Source organism: Perognathus longimembris, chromosome 28 (assembly GCF_023159225.1).
Source record: "Perognathus longimembris pacificus isolate PPM17 chromosome 28, ASM2315922v1, whole genome shotgun sequence".
Taxonomy (NCBI): domain Eukaryota; kingdom Metazoa; phylum Chordata; class Mammalia; order Rodentia; family Heteromyidae; genus Perognathus; species Perognathus longimembris.
In genome coordinates this window covers 32,357,979-32,373,649 of record NC_063188.1, presented here as the reverse complement: position 1 = coordinate 32,373,649, position 15,671 = coordinate 32,357,979, and the positions used below count along the sequence as shown (strand labels likewise).

At 39.4% G+C, this 15,671-nt stretch overlaps 1 pseudogene; it reads left to right on the top strand.

Moving 5' to 3' along the window:
• Positions 1–912: 912 nt before the first annotated feature.
• On the top strand, positions 913–1,856 carry LOC125343548 (annotated as a pseudogene).
• Positions 1,857–15,671: the final 13,815 nt, after the last annotated feature.

The following is a 15,671-nucleotide window of genomic DNA, read 5'->3' as shown; positions in this document are numbered from 1 at the left end:
GTTCAAAGCCATCTGCTCATTTTCTTGTCATGGGATACCTGGGGGCTGCGGTGCTGCTTTATGTCACTGCATTGAATGTGGGTTAAAAGATGAAGTGGAAATTACAGGCTCTCTGGGACTTCAGGCTATATTTCTAAAGTCCTGGAGTGAAAAATGTTTTCAAATTACACTAGCAGAAAGAAGAGATACTAGAACAATAAACAACTGTGGGGTTGCTTGTAGTATGCATTTCTTTGGAGTTATGTGAAAACATATGACTGTAACAAGAAGAACAGGGGAAATGTATCTCAATGTGACATTTTCTTCTGTCATCTTTCCTTTCTATGTTTTCCCTCTATCAGCAGCATCAGTTCAGGATTTACTACCTTTTATGTTTTGTGAAAGCATTCACTAAGTAAAAGAAAGAAAGGAGGGAAGAGTAGGAAGAGGGGGGAGGGCAAGAGAAACATGCCATCTTGAACCAAGGATCCCAGAACAGGCCTTACTTCAGTCTCTGTTCTCTGACACTTTCTTTTGCTTCCCATCTCGAACCCATCCTCTCTGTGCCCACTTCTCACAGCCTTCAGTGCCCTGAAACCCTCATTCATGACTATTTTGTGTTGCCCAACCTTGGTCCCCTGATGCATCTCTATTTCATGTATCTGTGCATTTACTCATTCACTGGAATTCATAAAGCATGTGCTGTTGGCCAGAGTCAGGGGGAGGAGTGATGGAGCTAAAGCTTTCACAGAGAAAACCTTTCTGCTCTTTTGAAAGAAGATATGAGTTTGCTTGGAGGCAGGGAAGTGGAGAAAAAAGGAAGCATTATTCTGAATGGAGTAACCCCATCTACAATACCAATAGGGGTTTAAAACTCCTGACATATTTAGGGGCTCTGAAAGTAGCTCATTAAAACTAGAGCATCGAGTAAAGCGGCGCCAGCGGGGGAAGATGGCGGCTGTTGTACCGCAGCGGGCGTGGACGGTGGAGCAGCTACGCAGTGAGCAGCTGCCCAAGAAGGACATTATCAAGTTTCTGCAGGATAACGGTTCAGATTCGTTTCTGGCAGAGCATAAATTATTAGGAAACATTAAAAATGTAGCCAAGACTGCTAATAAGGATCATTTGGTTACGGCCTGTAACCATCTTTTTGAAAGTAAGCGTTTCAAAGGTACTGAAAGTGTAAGTAAAGTGTCTGAACAAGTGAAAAATGTGAAGCTTAATGAAGATAAACCCAAAGAAACCAAGGCTGAAGAGGCTCTGGATGAGGGTCCACCAAAATACACAAAATGTATTCTAAAAAAGGAGATAAAACCAACTTTCCCAAAAAGGGAGATGTTGTTCATTGCTGGTATACAGGAACACTACAAGATGGAACTGTTTTTGATACAAATATTCAAACAAGTTCAAAGAAGAAAAGTGCCAAGCCTTTAAGTTTTAAGGTTGGAGTAGGTAAAGTTATCAGAGGATGGGATGAAGCACTTTTGACTATGAGTAAAGGAGAAAAGGCTCGACTGGAGATTGAACCAGAATGGGCTTATGGGAAGAAAGGACAACCTAATGCCAAAATTCCACCAAATGCAAAACTCTTTTTTGAAGTGGAATTGGTGGACATCGACTAAAATAGTGTCCGATCTGAAGAGCTCAGCAATGATAAAACTTGGCCTTGAAACTCATGTTGGAATAGTCAACTGGAAAATCCAAGGAGTTAAGACATGTTTATACTTGATACCAATTTTTGAGAAATGCAATCCCATATAAGTCCTGTGAATCTAAGATATTTTGATATAGCTGTGTAAAATATTGGTTAAGGAGTACTTTTTCCTTTTACCTCATGTTGTAATCTAAAAGGCTCAATAAAAACTTAACTATCTTGATTTGAAAAAAAATAAAAAAATAAAACTAGAGCATCAGGAAAGGATTGGAGTCAATACTGGAAAAGTGAGTGCTAAAGGAAAAGAAGAAAGGACAGTATATGCAGTGTTAGCATGGGGATTTTACCTATCAGGCTAGAGAAAGCTATTGAAAGTCATAGGCATGTAAGATATCACAAGAAATGTATTCACTGCCTTATTATGTAACTTTGCACAACACCTTGTCAATAAAATTTAATAATAAAAAGAAGAAAGCCATAGGCAGATGAGTAAGTTCACATTTGCCTTGGGAAAGGTCCCTCTGGCAATAGCAGGAAAGATGGCATGGAGAAAACGATGGACCAAAGGGGTCGTGGCAGTACACTATTACAGTGTTTCACACAAGTCAAAGTATTCACAATCAGGTTGGAGAGAAAATGGACAACTGGCCACCTGACTGGGTTATGTAGGTTACCAAGCAATTCTGCTTAAGTAGGGGAATGTGGAAATTTCTAAACAATTCTGCTTAACTAGGGGAATGTGGAAATTTCCCACTTTATTCATTGGTTACATGAAAATGTTACTCTTTTTTGCCAGTCCTGTGGTTTGAATTCAGGCCCTAAGCACTGTCCCTGGCTTCTTTTTGCTTAAGGCTAGCACTCTACCACTTGAGCCACAGTGCCACTTCTGGCTTTTCCTATATATGTGGTGCTGAGGAATCGAACACAGGGCTTCATGTATGTGAGGCAAGAACTCTACCACTAGGCCATATTCCCAGCCCTAAAATGCTGCTTTCTTTTTTTTTTTTTTTTTTGGCCAGTCCTGGGCCTTGGACTCAGGGCCTGAGCACCGTCCCTGGCTTCTTCCCGCTCAAGGCTAGCACTCTGCCACTTGAGCCACAGCGCCACTTCTGGCCGTTTTCTGTATATGTGGTGCTGGGGAATCGAACCTAGGGCCTCGTGTATCCGAGGCAGGCACTCTTGCCACTAGGCTATATCCCCAGCCCTAAAATGCTGCTTTCTAGCCCAGCAGACTCAGGGCAAATGAGACTGAGGGTCATCACAGACTTATGAAGTGCAAAGTGGTGTCTGAAGAGAAAGGTGATCCCTTTCAAGTATCTTAATGCAAAACTGCATAATTCTCCACAACCAATAAAATAGAAGATTGTATTCATCCTAATTACTTTGTTTCATAGCAAGAAATTTATTGCATTTCGAACTCTTCATTAATTTAAAAAACAATTTTAGAAACTGAAGCATTTATAAAACTGGAATGCATACAGGGAAAGATACATTATTGTGACCTTATTAAGTTACTCATGTAGAGTGTTTTAGCTGAGTTGAATGAAATAAGTTGGCTGGCTTTTTCACTGTTCATTATAAAACCTTTATTTCCCAGAGACTTAGAGCCAACTCAATTAGCTATCCTGATGGAAAGGAGAAAGTGCGAGTAATTCAAAACCACAGTGGAATCAGAGCTTCCACAGACAACTCCGAGGAAAAAAAGTGGCCTTGAGTACCTCTTTAGAACCCTGGGTTGACCTCCTTGGCAGGGGCCAATGGCTTACACTCTAGACAGTGTATACTGAGAAGTGGGAGGTAAGAAGTTAGAACATATGAATGATGAAGCATAAAATTAGGATATAAAGACTGATCATCATTGTTATTATCATACAACTATTGGAGGGGATCAAAAGCTGAAATAAAAATAGCCAATGAGTAAAACAAGGAAAAAATCTGTATCTTTTTTGAGTTACAAGTATCTGAAATACTTTGTCTTCATGTAATCCAAAAATATTTCTAAGGGTAACTAAAATAAGAACTATATAGAAGTGATTCAAGCAGTAGACCAGTTGCTTCAAACTTAACAGAAAGTGAATTTAATACCCAGTACTGTAAATGATGGTCAATACTTGTTCACAGTTCAGGTCCCAAATCTAGAAGTTATATTTGATGATTCTTTTTCTCTCACAACCTATCCTCTATACCAGTGTGTACTGATAGTTCTGCCTCAGAAATATGTCCTGAATCTTCCCACCTTTCTATCTTTTCTAATACCTAAGGTCACCTCTTGCTTGGACCTCTGCCTCTCTTACCTGAGTCCACACATCATTTTTCACCTGTTATCCTGAGGAACTTTTGAATATTTTCAACAAAACCATGTTATTCCCTTGCTTAAAACTCTCTCATGTTTTCTTGTTCGGTGTAGAATAAATCTAAATGAATTAAAATAGACTACAAACCCTATAGTAGCTTATTCCTCCTATGTCTCCCTATAGCACCACACTCTTAACCAGCAGTCATATCTGCCCCACTCTCAGAGATTCTGGGCTCACTGCTCTCAGCCTCAACTACCGTTGTCCTCATATAACTGTGCTGTTTGGTCACTTCTCACTATCTACTTTCTTTTCCAGTGTTTTACTCTCAGTGTGAAGTATTTATGATCTGATTCCTATTTTTTTCTTTCACTGAGATGTCACATATCACCCTACATTCATCCACTTTAAAGTGTGCAGATTGTAATGTTTATGAAGCCATCACCACCACCTTATGTCATCTATTTTCATTATCCTCTAAACTAAAGAAACTAGGACTACTTTACGTATTGCCTCCCACCCTCATAGTCCACTACTCCACCTGTAAACACTCATGAGTCTACTTTTTGCCTGTGTGGATTTACATACCCTAGTTATTTCATCTCAATGAAGTACACTTTGTGGTTTGTTTTACTTAGCATTATGACTTTGAGCTTTATCATGTTATATCAGTGTTTCCTTCATTTTTGTGATTGAATAATATTCCATTGCATGGATATGCTACATATTGTTTAGGTATTCATCAGATGACAGATAGCTGGGTTGCTTCTACTTGCTTGGCTATTGTGAATAATGCTGCTATGAACATTCAAGTCAGAGTTTTTGTGTGGACATAGATTTTCATTTCTCTTGAGTATATATATAGGAATTACATTACCGAGGTATATGTAAAGCATATACTTTATTCACTTTGGAGGGGAAGAAATACTGGGGTTTGAACCCAGTCTTCATACTTGCCAGACAAGTTCTATACCACTTTAAGGCATACACATTCACTGTTCTTTTTATGCTTTAGTTCCTTTTCAGATAGAATCTCATGTTTATACTTAGGTGTCTTTAGACCTTGATCCTCCTACCTACAGCCTCCAGAGAGCTGGGATTATGGATATGGAGCACTATACCTGGCATGTTTGTTGAGATGTGGTCTTGCTTAACATTTTTGCCCAGGCATGCCTTGATCTTGATACTCCTGATTTGTACCAAAGTAGTTGAGCTTATAGATATTTGGTTTCATTTTATGACACAGGGTCGTTTGCTATATAACCCCAGGCTGGCCATGAGCCTGTGATCCTCCTGCCTCAGCTCCTGAATGTTGGTATTACAGGCATGCTCATGTTTAGGTTGGTTGATGGACTCATTCCTACTCAGGATTCTACTCAGAGGTTACTCCCTCTCAGAAGCTTTCTCTAGCTACTAAAATAGTCACATACTTCCACATAAATCACCATTTGCTTTACCCTATTATATTTTCTACATATCACTCTTTAAAATTGCCTTATTTATTTTATTAGTTCCTTCCTATTAAAATACCAATTGTTTGGGGACAGGAACCTTGGCAGACTTGCTCATAATTGTACCTTCAGCATTCCAGTGCGGACAGTATATAAATATCTGTAGGCTAAATGAGTCTATGGCAGAAATGGTATCAGCTATTTTCTTCACCAAAGTCTTACCCACAAGCTGAATAATCACTATCCTTTGTCTTTTTCTATACCTCTGATCATTCTTTGGAAAGATAAAAGGTAGTTCATTTGAACTAGAGAGGAAACATGGCTGTGGAGGTTTTATTTAAATTTCTCACTTTCACCCTAGCAGTTGCCAAATGCAGATAAATCCACGTGTCTTTACTGACACCTCCCTAAAGTTACAGTGGATGGGTATATTAAAAGGGAAAATAGCATGTGAGAGGAGCATTAGAAACTGAGGGGTTCTTTTTTGAAAGATGATGTACTCCAGCAGATAGGAGAGAGACTCGACAAGTAGGACTACAATAAAATGAAAAGGTTCTTCTGTACAGCTAAGGACATAGTTACTAAACTAGAAAGACTGACAGCCATTTGGGAAAAGATCTTTACCAGAAATACATCAGACAAAAGTCAAATATCATGGGCTAGAAATGTGGCCCAGTGGTAGAGTGCTTGCCAAGCATGCATGAAGACCTGGGTTCGATTCCTCAGCACCACGTATACAGAAAAAAACGGAAGTGGTGCTGTGGCTCAAGGGGCAGAATGCTAGCCTTGAGCAAAAGACACTCAGGGACAGTGCTCAGGCCCTGACTTCAAGCCCCAAGATGGGTGGGGGGGGGTGTCTAATATCCAATGTATATACAAGGAGCTCGAGAAACTAACTCCTCCCAAACTTAATACACCAATTACTAAATGTGCAAGAGAGCTAAGGAGATACTTCTCAGAAGAGGTGAGAATGGCTGCCATATCCCTGGCCATAAAGCAAATGCAAATCAAAACAACCCTTAGTTAGCATCTTACTCCAGTTAGATTGTCCCATATTTTGAATTCTAATAACAACAAATGCTGGCGGGGATGTAGGGGAAAGGAACCCTACTGTACTGCTAGTGGGAATGTAAACTAGTACAACCACTATAGAAAGAAGTCTGGAGGTTCCTTAAAACCTAAACATATACCCTCCCTATGACCCAGCCATACCACTCCTCGGCATCTACCTTTAGCATCATAAACCAAGATATAAGGACAACTGCACATCCATGTTCAGTGCCATATTATTCACAATAGCCAAGATATAGAAAGAACCCAGATGCCCCACAATAGATGAATGAGATCCAAAAAATGTGGTACCTATATGCAATGAAATTTTGAACAGCCACTACAAAGAATAAAATAATGTCATTCATAGGGAAATGGATAGAACTAGAACAAATCATGTTAAGTGAAGTAGCCATGATCAGAGAGACAAATGGTGCATGTTCTCCCTGATAATGTGGAAATTAGATCTAAAATGCACTGGGACATGAAAAATACACAGAATCCTAGATATTCACATACAGTGGGAACAAAAGAGGATATTCTTAGGAGGGAATCACAAAGGTGAAATACCCAAGCACCGCCTCATATCTACATACATATATAAATAATACACATACTGAAACAAATTCCAAAGATATGGAAACAAAGGTGTTTTTTTAAATTTTTTTTTCCCTTTTTTGTTGCCTCTGTATTCTTTACCTTATACACAGTATATTCAAGTCCACATCTGAAGGAGGATGGGGGAGGGAACAGAAGCAAAGAAAAAAAGGGTGAAAAAGTGCAGCAGTTGAGTGCACTGGCTGCAGCAGACATTGATGAAAGTGAACTAGGGGTGGAGATTGGAGAGAGGGAAAGGGAGTGAATGAAGGAACAGATGATACTGTATGAAAGGAAATATAATTACCAGATATATTGAAAGGTAACCCCACTGTATATCACCTCTAAAACAACAAAAAAGTAAATTGGAAAAAAGGAAAGATGATATGCTTTTCAAAGTGCCTGCATAATCCATCTTAGGTTTAAAATTAATCATCACGTATTCTTTACCTGGAAATCTTTCTAGAAGCAGTAGTGTTAGTTGATTATATCTTTGTCAGTGAATCTAGATTAAATTTGTGATAACCTGGTTTTGATCCTGATAAAAGTCATTTGCATTAACGACTTTTAGATAAACAGTAGAAGAGTATCTGATAGGTTTTGCCTCTCCAGTAACTGGAAGTTATGAGATAAAAATTCACATGCAAAATGTCCTAAGTCCTTGCTAAAATTTGCCTTTGTATGTCCTGCTCTTTGAGAATGGAAGCTTTAATAAACTCTAGATATCACATAGAACAGGGACAATAGCACATTAACATTTCAGAAGAAATCAGAGTTGCATATTCTTTTTTTCTTTTTTTTTTTTCTTTCTCAAATTTTTATTATCAAACTGACATACAGAGTGGTTACAGTATCATACGTTGGGCATTGGATACATTTCTTGTACTGTTTGTTGCCTTGTCCCTCATGCCCCCCCCTCCCCCCTTTCCCTCCCCCCCCAGGTGTTCAGTTCACTTACGCCAAAGAGTTTTGCAAGTATTGCTTTTGTAGTTATTTCTCTTTTTTTACCCTGTGTCTCTCGAATATGGTATTCCCTTTGAATTTCCTACTTCCAATACCAGTAAACACGGTTTCCAATATACTCAGATAAGATTACAGAGATAGTGTAGGTACAAACATAGGAAGGTGATACAAAACATCATCAATAATAGAAACTACACATACACATAGGACGTTGAAAGTAGTTACAACTGTGATATATCACTTGTTTCCATAACATGGAGTTCATTTCACTTAGCATCATCTTATGTGTTTCTAAGGGTATAGCTATTGGGCCTTGTGATGCTCTGCTATGGCTTGCCTAAACCTGTACTAATTATTCCCAATAAGGGAGGCCATAGAGTCCACGTTTCTTTGGGTCTGGCTCACTTCACTTAGTATAACTTTTTCCAAGTCCTTCCATTTCCTTACAAATGGAACAATGTCATTCTTTCTGATAGAGGCATAAAATTCCATTGTGTAAATGTACCACATTTTCCTGATCCATTCATCTATGGAGGGGCATCTGGGTTGGTTCCAGCTTCTCGCTATGACAAATTGTGCTGCGATGAACATTGTTGTGCTGGTGGCATTACTGTGATTTTGTTTGTGGGCTTTTGGATAGATACCCAACAGTGGGGCTGCTGGGTCATAGGGGAGTTCTATATTGAGCCTTCTGAGGAATCTCCATACTGCTTGCCAGAGTGGCTGAACCAGTTTACATTCCCACCAACAATGAAGTAGGGTTCCCTTTTGGCCACATCCCCTCCAACAATTGTTATTATTAGTTTTCTTGATATATGACATTCTTGCTGGGGTGAGATGGAATCTCAATGTTGTTTTGATTTGCATTTCCTTTATGGCCAGTGATGTAGAGCATTTTTTCATATGTCTATTGGCCATTCTCATTTCCTCATCAGAGAAGTTTCTTTGTAAGTCTTTAGCCCACTTGATGAGGGGGCTATTGGTTCTTTGCAGTTTTGTTTTGGAAGAAGGTAATTTTTTTAGTTCTGCATATATTTTAGAGATGAGGCCTTTGTCTGTTGAATGTCCGGTAAAGATCTTCTCCCAGTCTGTGGGCTTTCTGTTTATCTTGAGAGCTATGTCCTTTGCCGTGCAGAAGCTCTGGAGTTTGATGCAGTCCCATTTGTCCAACCTTTCTTTGATTTGTAGCCTTTCAGGGTCTTTGTTAAGGAAGTTCTGTCCTGTGCCAAGGAGCCCAAGTGTTTCTCCTACTCCTTCCTTTAGTGTCTTCAGGGTGCCTGTTTTGATTTCAAGGTCTTTAATCCATTTGGAATTGATTTTGGTGCAGGGTGATATATAAGGATCTAGTTTTAGTTTGTTGCATGTGTTGAGCCAGTTTTGCCAGCACCAGTTGTTAAAGAGGCTATCTTTCTTCCATACTATTGTTTTAGCTCCTTTATCAAAGATTAAGTAGGCATAGTTCTGTGGGTTTAATTCTGGGTCTTCAATTCTGTTCCATTGGTCTTCAGGCCTGTTCCGGTGCCAATACCAAGCTGTTTTTATTACTATAGCTTTATAATACAGCTTGAAGTTGGGTATTGTAATTCCTCCAGCACTGTTCTTTCTGCTTAGGAGTGTTTTTGCTATTCTAGGTCTTTTATTGTTCCATATGAATTTCTGGATTGCTTCCTCTATTTCATTAAAGAATGGTGTTGGGATATTAATGGGTATTGCATTGAATTTGTAGATAGCCTTTGGCAATATTGCCATTTTGATTATATTAATCCTCCCAATCCAGGAGCATGGGAGGTTTTTCCATTTTCTTATGCAGCCTAATACCTTCCCTCTCAACTTCCCATTTCAAGGAGACCTTTCAGAAAGGGTTGGTAACTTGAAATTGCTGGTTGAATTTTTTTAAAGGTTTAAACAAGTGAGTTTCAGGTACAGCCTTGGGTGGAGAGTAAGGCCTTGTCTGAAGAGCAGAGACTCTTCTACACATCGGTCTAATTGTGTCAAATCGAATTACTTTTTTAAAATTTTTCAAGCATAACAATACGTACAAAAGGAAAAGAATCTCAGCAATAAGCTTGATATCTGTATAGATAAGTTTCTCAAAATCATTTATTTTCTTTTTTAATTTTTATATTGTATTATAAAGGTAATGTACAGAGTGGTTACATTTATATAAGGGTTACATTTCTAATCACTTATTTTCTAATGCACAGCTTGTTGCTACAACAACATATAAAACAATGCAACATGCAAATCAATGTTTCTGTGGTGCTTCAAAGGATACAAAAGAAACAAAAAACTTCTCATCAAATGGTATTTCCCACAGGTTTGGGTCAGCGACCTTACATTATGTAACTAAAACCAAACAACTACTAAACATAAAAAGGTCTAAAATAGACCTCTCAGTGGATCACAATAGCTCAAAAGCAATATATGTATGATCATATAAGACAAGGATAAACAAACACTATTGTTGACGTTATATTTAAAGTTCTAGGTGAATTTCCTTTGGCATATGCCACGTGGTTACTGCATATGTTTTTGGTACACTGGGTATTATATATATGCCTACCTGACCTAGGGAAGGGAAAGAAAAATGAGGGTGTAAGATATCACAAGAAATGCACTTACTGCCCTATTATGTAACTGTACCCCTTTTGCACACCTTGTCAACAAAATTTAGTTAATAAAATTTTTCAAAAAGGATACAAAAGAGCCAGGCACCAGTGGCTCAAGCTTGTTATACTATATATTTAGGAGGCTGAGATCTGAGGATCTCACATAGAAGCCAACCCAGGCAGGAAAGTCTATGAGAGTCTTATCTCTAATTAAACACCAGAGAAACGCCAGTAGAGCTGAGATTCAAGTGGTGGAGCACTAGCTTTGAGCATAAAAGCTCAGGGACAGCACCCAGGCCCTGAGTTCAAAGCCTCAGGACAGGTACAAGAAGAAAAGATATAGAAGAACACAACACAGCATACTGTCTGTGGTGATGTGTAGTAGAGAAAGTATAAAACTGTGTAAGAAAATGATAATCTTATAGGCAAGACTTCTGCTAACAGTAGGAAAATGACATGGTGAGAATATATAAATGCTTCCCCTACATCAGTCAGTGTTTAGGGTAATTGTTGCTGAAATGTAGTACTGGAATATAAAAAACTTATTGCAAATTAATATTTTACCTTTGGAACCAGCTGCATTTGTAAAGTTTTCATTCTTCAGTGGAGTATGTTATTTACACGATCTATACTTTTTATATATATTTGAAATATTTAACTGAAAGGCATTTTTCCAACTCTACAAGGACCTAAAATAGTTAAACTACCAATCCTTTAAATCCTCTTCCAGTTTTAAAGGCCTGTGAAAATCCAGTAAAAAGGAGATAGATCATTGGGAAAAATACTTTAAAAGCCATAATTGCTATAAGTTATAATATGCCTTTTGGTGTTTCCTATTACTTTAATATGACATATAAGATGTTAGAAATTGTGCTGACTTGGATCCAGTACAAGGGTATTCAAGGAGGATGGGAACAGCTCCACCCCTTTTCTTTCTCAACCCCCTTCTAGCCCATTCTTACCTTTCCAGAAAGCTGACAGGGAGTTCTGTTGCCTATTACCAGAGAAGCCTGTCTCCTCCAAGAGGGAAAGGCTGTGCAGATTGAGCAAAGGAACTTACTCTTAAGATTGTTTCTGTTTGGATGTTAAAGATGCTATCTTGTACTGGTAGAAGACTTAACTTGGAAATGGCCAGCTACTGCATTCTTTCCTGCTATCAACATAGGCCCTGTCCAATTTAGGAACAGAGTGTACATGTAGAAATGTTTAAAGCTTGCCTGAATTTTCCCATAAACAACATAACCATTTCACATGGTGGTTGAGCATTCCTAATAATCAAAAGTCATCAAGGGGCTGGGAATATGGCCTAGTAGTAGAGTGTTTGCCTTGTATACACGAAGTCCTAGGTTCAATTCCTCTGCACCACATATATAAAAAAAAGCCAGAAATGGCACTGTGGCTCAAGTGATAGAGTGCTAGCCTTGAGCAAAAAGAAGCCAGGGACAGTGCTCAGGCCCTGAGTCCAAGCCCCAGGACTGGCAAAAAAAAGTCACCAAAACCTACCTCTGCTTTTACAGCAAATGCTGCCAATTTGGAATAAGTGCTTTTAAAGATGTAGCAAGGAATACAAATATGGTTGTTTTTTTCTGAAAGAGCCTTTATCTATAAGAGACTCATGAGTCCTAGGTAGGGAAACAAGATATTAGCTCAACTCCTCAATAGGTTGATATCTGAAGATCTTGATTTGAAGACAGCCCTGGCAGAAAAGTCCAAGAGATTCTTAATTTCAGTGAACTAGCAAAAATCCAGAAGTGGAGTTGTGGCTCAAGTAATAGTGTTCCAGCCTTGCATGAAAAAGCTGAATGCACAAGGCCCAGGGTTCAAGCGCCAGTACCAGCAAAAAAAAAAAAAAAAAAAAAAAAAGACATTAGGTAGAGTGGTGACAAGAGGCTAATTGAAATGCCATTTAGAGCGTTATAATGGGGAATGAGTGAAGGCTGGAAAGAGGAAGATAAGAAATGCAAAGAGGAGAAACTAGGAGTGCTTTAGGAAAACAACAGAATATGATGTGGACTGTGGCAGTAAATAGGACAAGATGACTCAAGGAGAAGGGACAACAGGAGCAAAGATGTAGAAGTAGGAAGATTTGAGCCATGACCTGAAAATTGTATTCGTATGCTAGTGGAGCCAAAGTGTTAGTGAATAGTCTATATATGAAACTCAAAAGAAGATCCTAGGACTTCCTTAACATCAAGGACAGGGAACATTTATTGGAAGTGCCTGAAGGTGGACTGTGATTTTTCCTAATACAGATGGTCCAGGGTGAGTGGGTAAAAGATGGAGAGCCTGGTGAGTTAAAGAGTGTGAAGTAGTGGGGAAAGATTACTGAGATCTATACTAGGTTTGCCACTTGGAAAAGCCCTGGTGGAGGCTGAGGAATAAGTAGGAGATAGAGAACATAGCCCCTCCCCACTTTCTCCCATTCTGTCCCTCTCCCTTTTCTCCTCTTCTCTGCCTCTGAATAGCCCTTAACAAGAGATTAGCATTGAAGGAGCAAGAGAATGAGTTAGGAAAACTGCAATTGGTAGTAAGCCTGTCGAGGAAAGATAAGGGTTTCTTCTCTTTCTGCCTCTAGGCATGACCCTCTGCCAAGGGAGGCTATGGTAATCTTGGTGATGGGAAGTAGTGGGGAGGTGAGAATAGCCTTGGAAAACAGCAACTGAAAGAGATGTCCTCACCATTCATCTGTTCATTTAGCAGTTGCCTTTGTCCTTGTTGGCCTTCCCAAGCCCTGGCTTTGCCACAAGAGAGAAATGGAGAATAAAGGTGGGTAATTTTTTAGCCTATCAGAAGGATTTGTGGATTCTAGATAGTGATTAGATATGGTTAGTCATACATATATCAGAGAGGCTATAGGCCACGTGTGATGGTACATGCCTGTAATCCCTCCAGAGCAGAGGTAGGAGGATCATGGTCTGATTCTGACCAAGCAAAAATTCAAGATCCATCAGAAAAGCAAACTAAACCCAAAGGACTAAGGGAATGCCTCAAATGACAGAGAGTACCTGCCTAGTGAGAGTAAGGTCCTGAGTTCAAACCCCAGTACCACAAAAAAAAAACTGCATGTTTTTTTTCTTCTACACTTTAAATAATGGAAAAAAATCCATGTCTATTTGTCATGTTTCTTATGTAGTAGGAGGGAAAGCAACCTATTGCCATCAGAGAGGCTAAGGAAATAGGAGTTTTCAATTGCACTTTACAGCAGTAATAGAAAGGACCAAGTAGCCAGCATCTACTAAGTGAATGCTACTTGGCTAACAGTGAGTTAGTTGCCTTATCTCATCTATCTCTCAAAGTTGCCCAACAAGACAGATGCACACCCAGAGGCCACACCAACTTGAGTCTGAGTCATAGCCCTGTCACTTGCCCAAACATTGAACTTGGCACAGAGTAAGAGCTCAGTTATCACGTAGCCAATTGTTCATAATAAGTAATATCAACAAATATCCTGATAAATACAAGCAATCCTGTAAAGTATAGAATATTCATATCTTCATTGTATAAATGAGAAAGTTAAGACACTGAGAATTTAAGAAGTTATCCAAGTTTAAATGGAAGAATTATACAAGTTTACACAGCTACTAAACAGCAGAATCTGAATTCACAACCAGTTTTCAAAGTAGAATTTCTGTTTGGGATGATAACAAAGTTCTGGAACTGGGTAGTAGCAATGGTTATGTATCATAAGTGAACTTCATGACTGAGTTATGCACTTAAAAGGGTAAAAATGATCAGTTTTATGTTACATCTACTTTATACACCCCTACACATACACATATACACAACCTCAGTTGTCAGAAGCCAGTAGTTGTACCACTGTTATCTGTATGACTTCTCCATGGACATGAATTCAGCATCACACTCATACTGTAAGAAAAGGGGAAAAAAAGAGCAGAAAGGATAAAATTCAACTAGACCTTTATTCAGGAGGAAAGCTTGGGAAGGGCAACCAAGTCTCCTTCAACTTGACTGAAGTGGAGATGGTTCACCTCCCCCCTCCCCCCCCCCCGCTTAGAACGGGGGTCTCTTTAGGTCTTAGGCTGAAAGAGTAAAATCAGATAGGGCAGATAGAAGCAGGGAAAGATGGAGACAGGGTAAGCAAGCAATCTTATTTTGACTGAGGAGTTTCAAGGATTCAACCGCATCTATGTTCGTCAGGGGTGTGAGCATCAGACATGGCCTTGTCCTCAGGCTCTCTTCTCTAAAACCACAGGGTATGTTTGCTCAGGAGGAAGGGGAGAGGAGATAAGAGATAAGTGGGCTGTACAACAAGGACATTTCCAAGATATGGCTTTGGAAGGGGGGAAAGATGTCTGTTTTCAGTTTGTTATTTTCCATCCCACACAGCTTCTAATATCAAAGCACAAGGACTAGATTTGCAGTCAAAAGACCTCTGTTTAAATACTACACCTCCCTCTTACTGTGTTATCTATGAGCAACCAAGACTTGTCTGGATTTTCTGGAACTAAAAGGAAACCCAAGTCTCATGCAAACTTCCCTGGAAGGGCTCACATCAATTGCAGACACGCAGGGGCACCCATATTTTGCTGGCTGAACTTGGAACAGGGACTTGGGTGGCTTTGAGCCCTTGATAAGATTGGCCAGTAAGGCCTGGGCATGTTTGCCTATTCTTATTTCTGAAGTGAAATATGGCAGCTACTGGGTGGGGTCCTCTAAAAGGAAGCAAGACAAGTACAGATAGAGGAAGGCTCTCTTGGAAAAGGGAAGGAAATTGAGCTCATATTCAGATAAACCATTTTCAGGGTATTAAACTGGATAAAACCAATGTTTTTCTACACTACAGGAAAGAAGCCCCCACCACAAGCAATCCTAGCGGCAAAAAAAGGTTCTTTGGGAGGAAAAAGTTGAAAGTCCCACAAGACTCATGGGTTCCTCTATGACTTGACAGTACTCCATGGAGAGAAATGTTTAAATCCCCAGATATACCATGATATTGTGATAGAAGATAAAATCTAAAGAAATCCACCCTCCTCTCATTTCTTAGTCTGCAACCTCCTCCCTGCCCCAGTTCCCTAAAGCTGTCACATTGCTCTGCAATGAAGAAGTAGAGCCG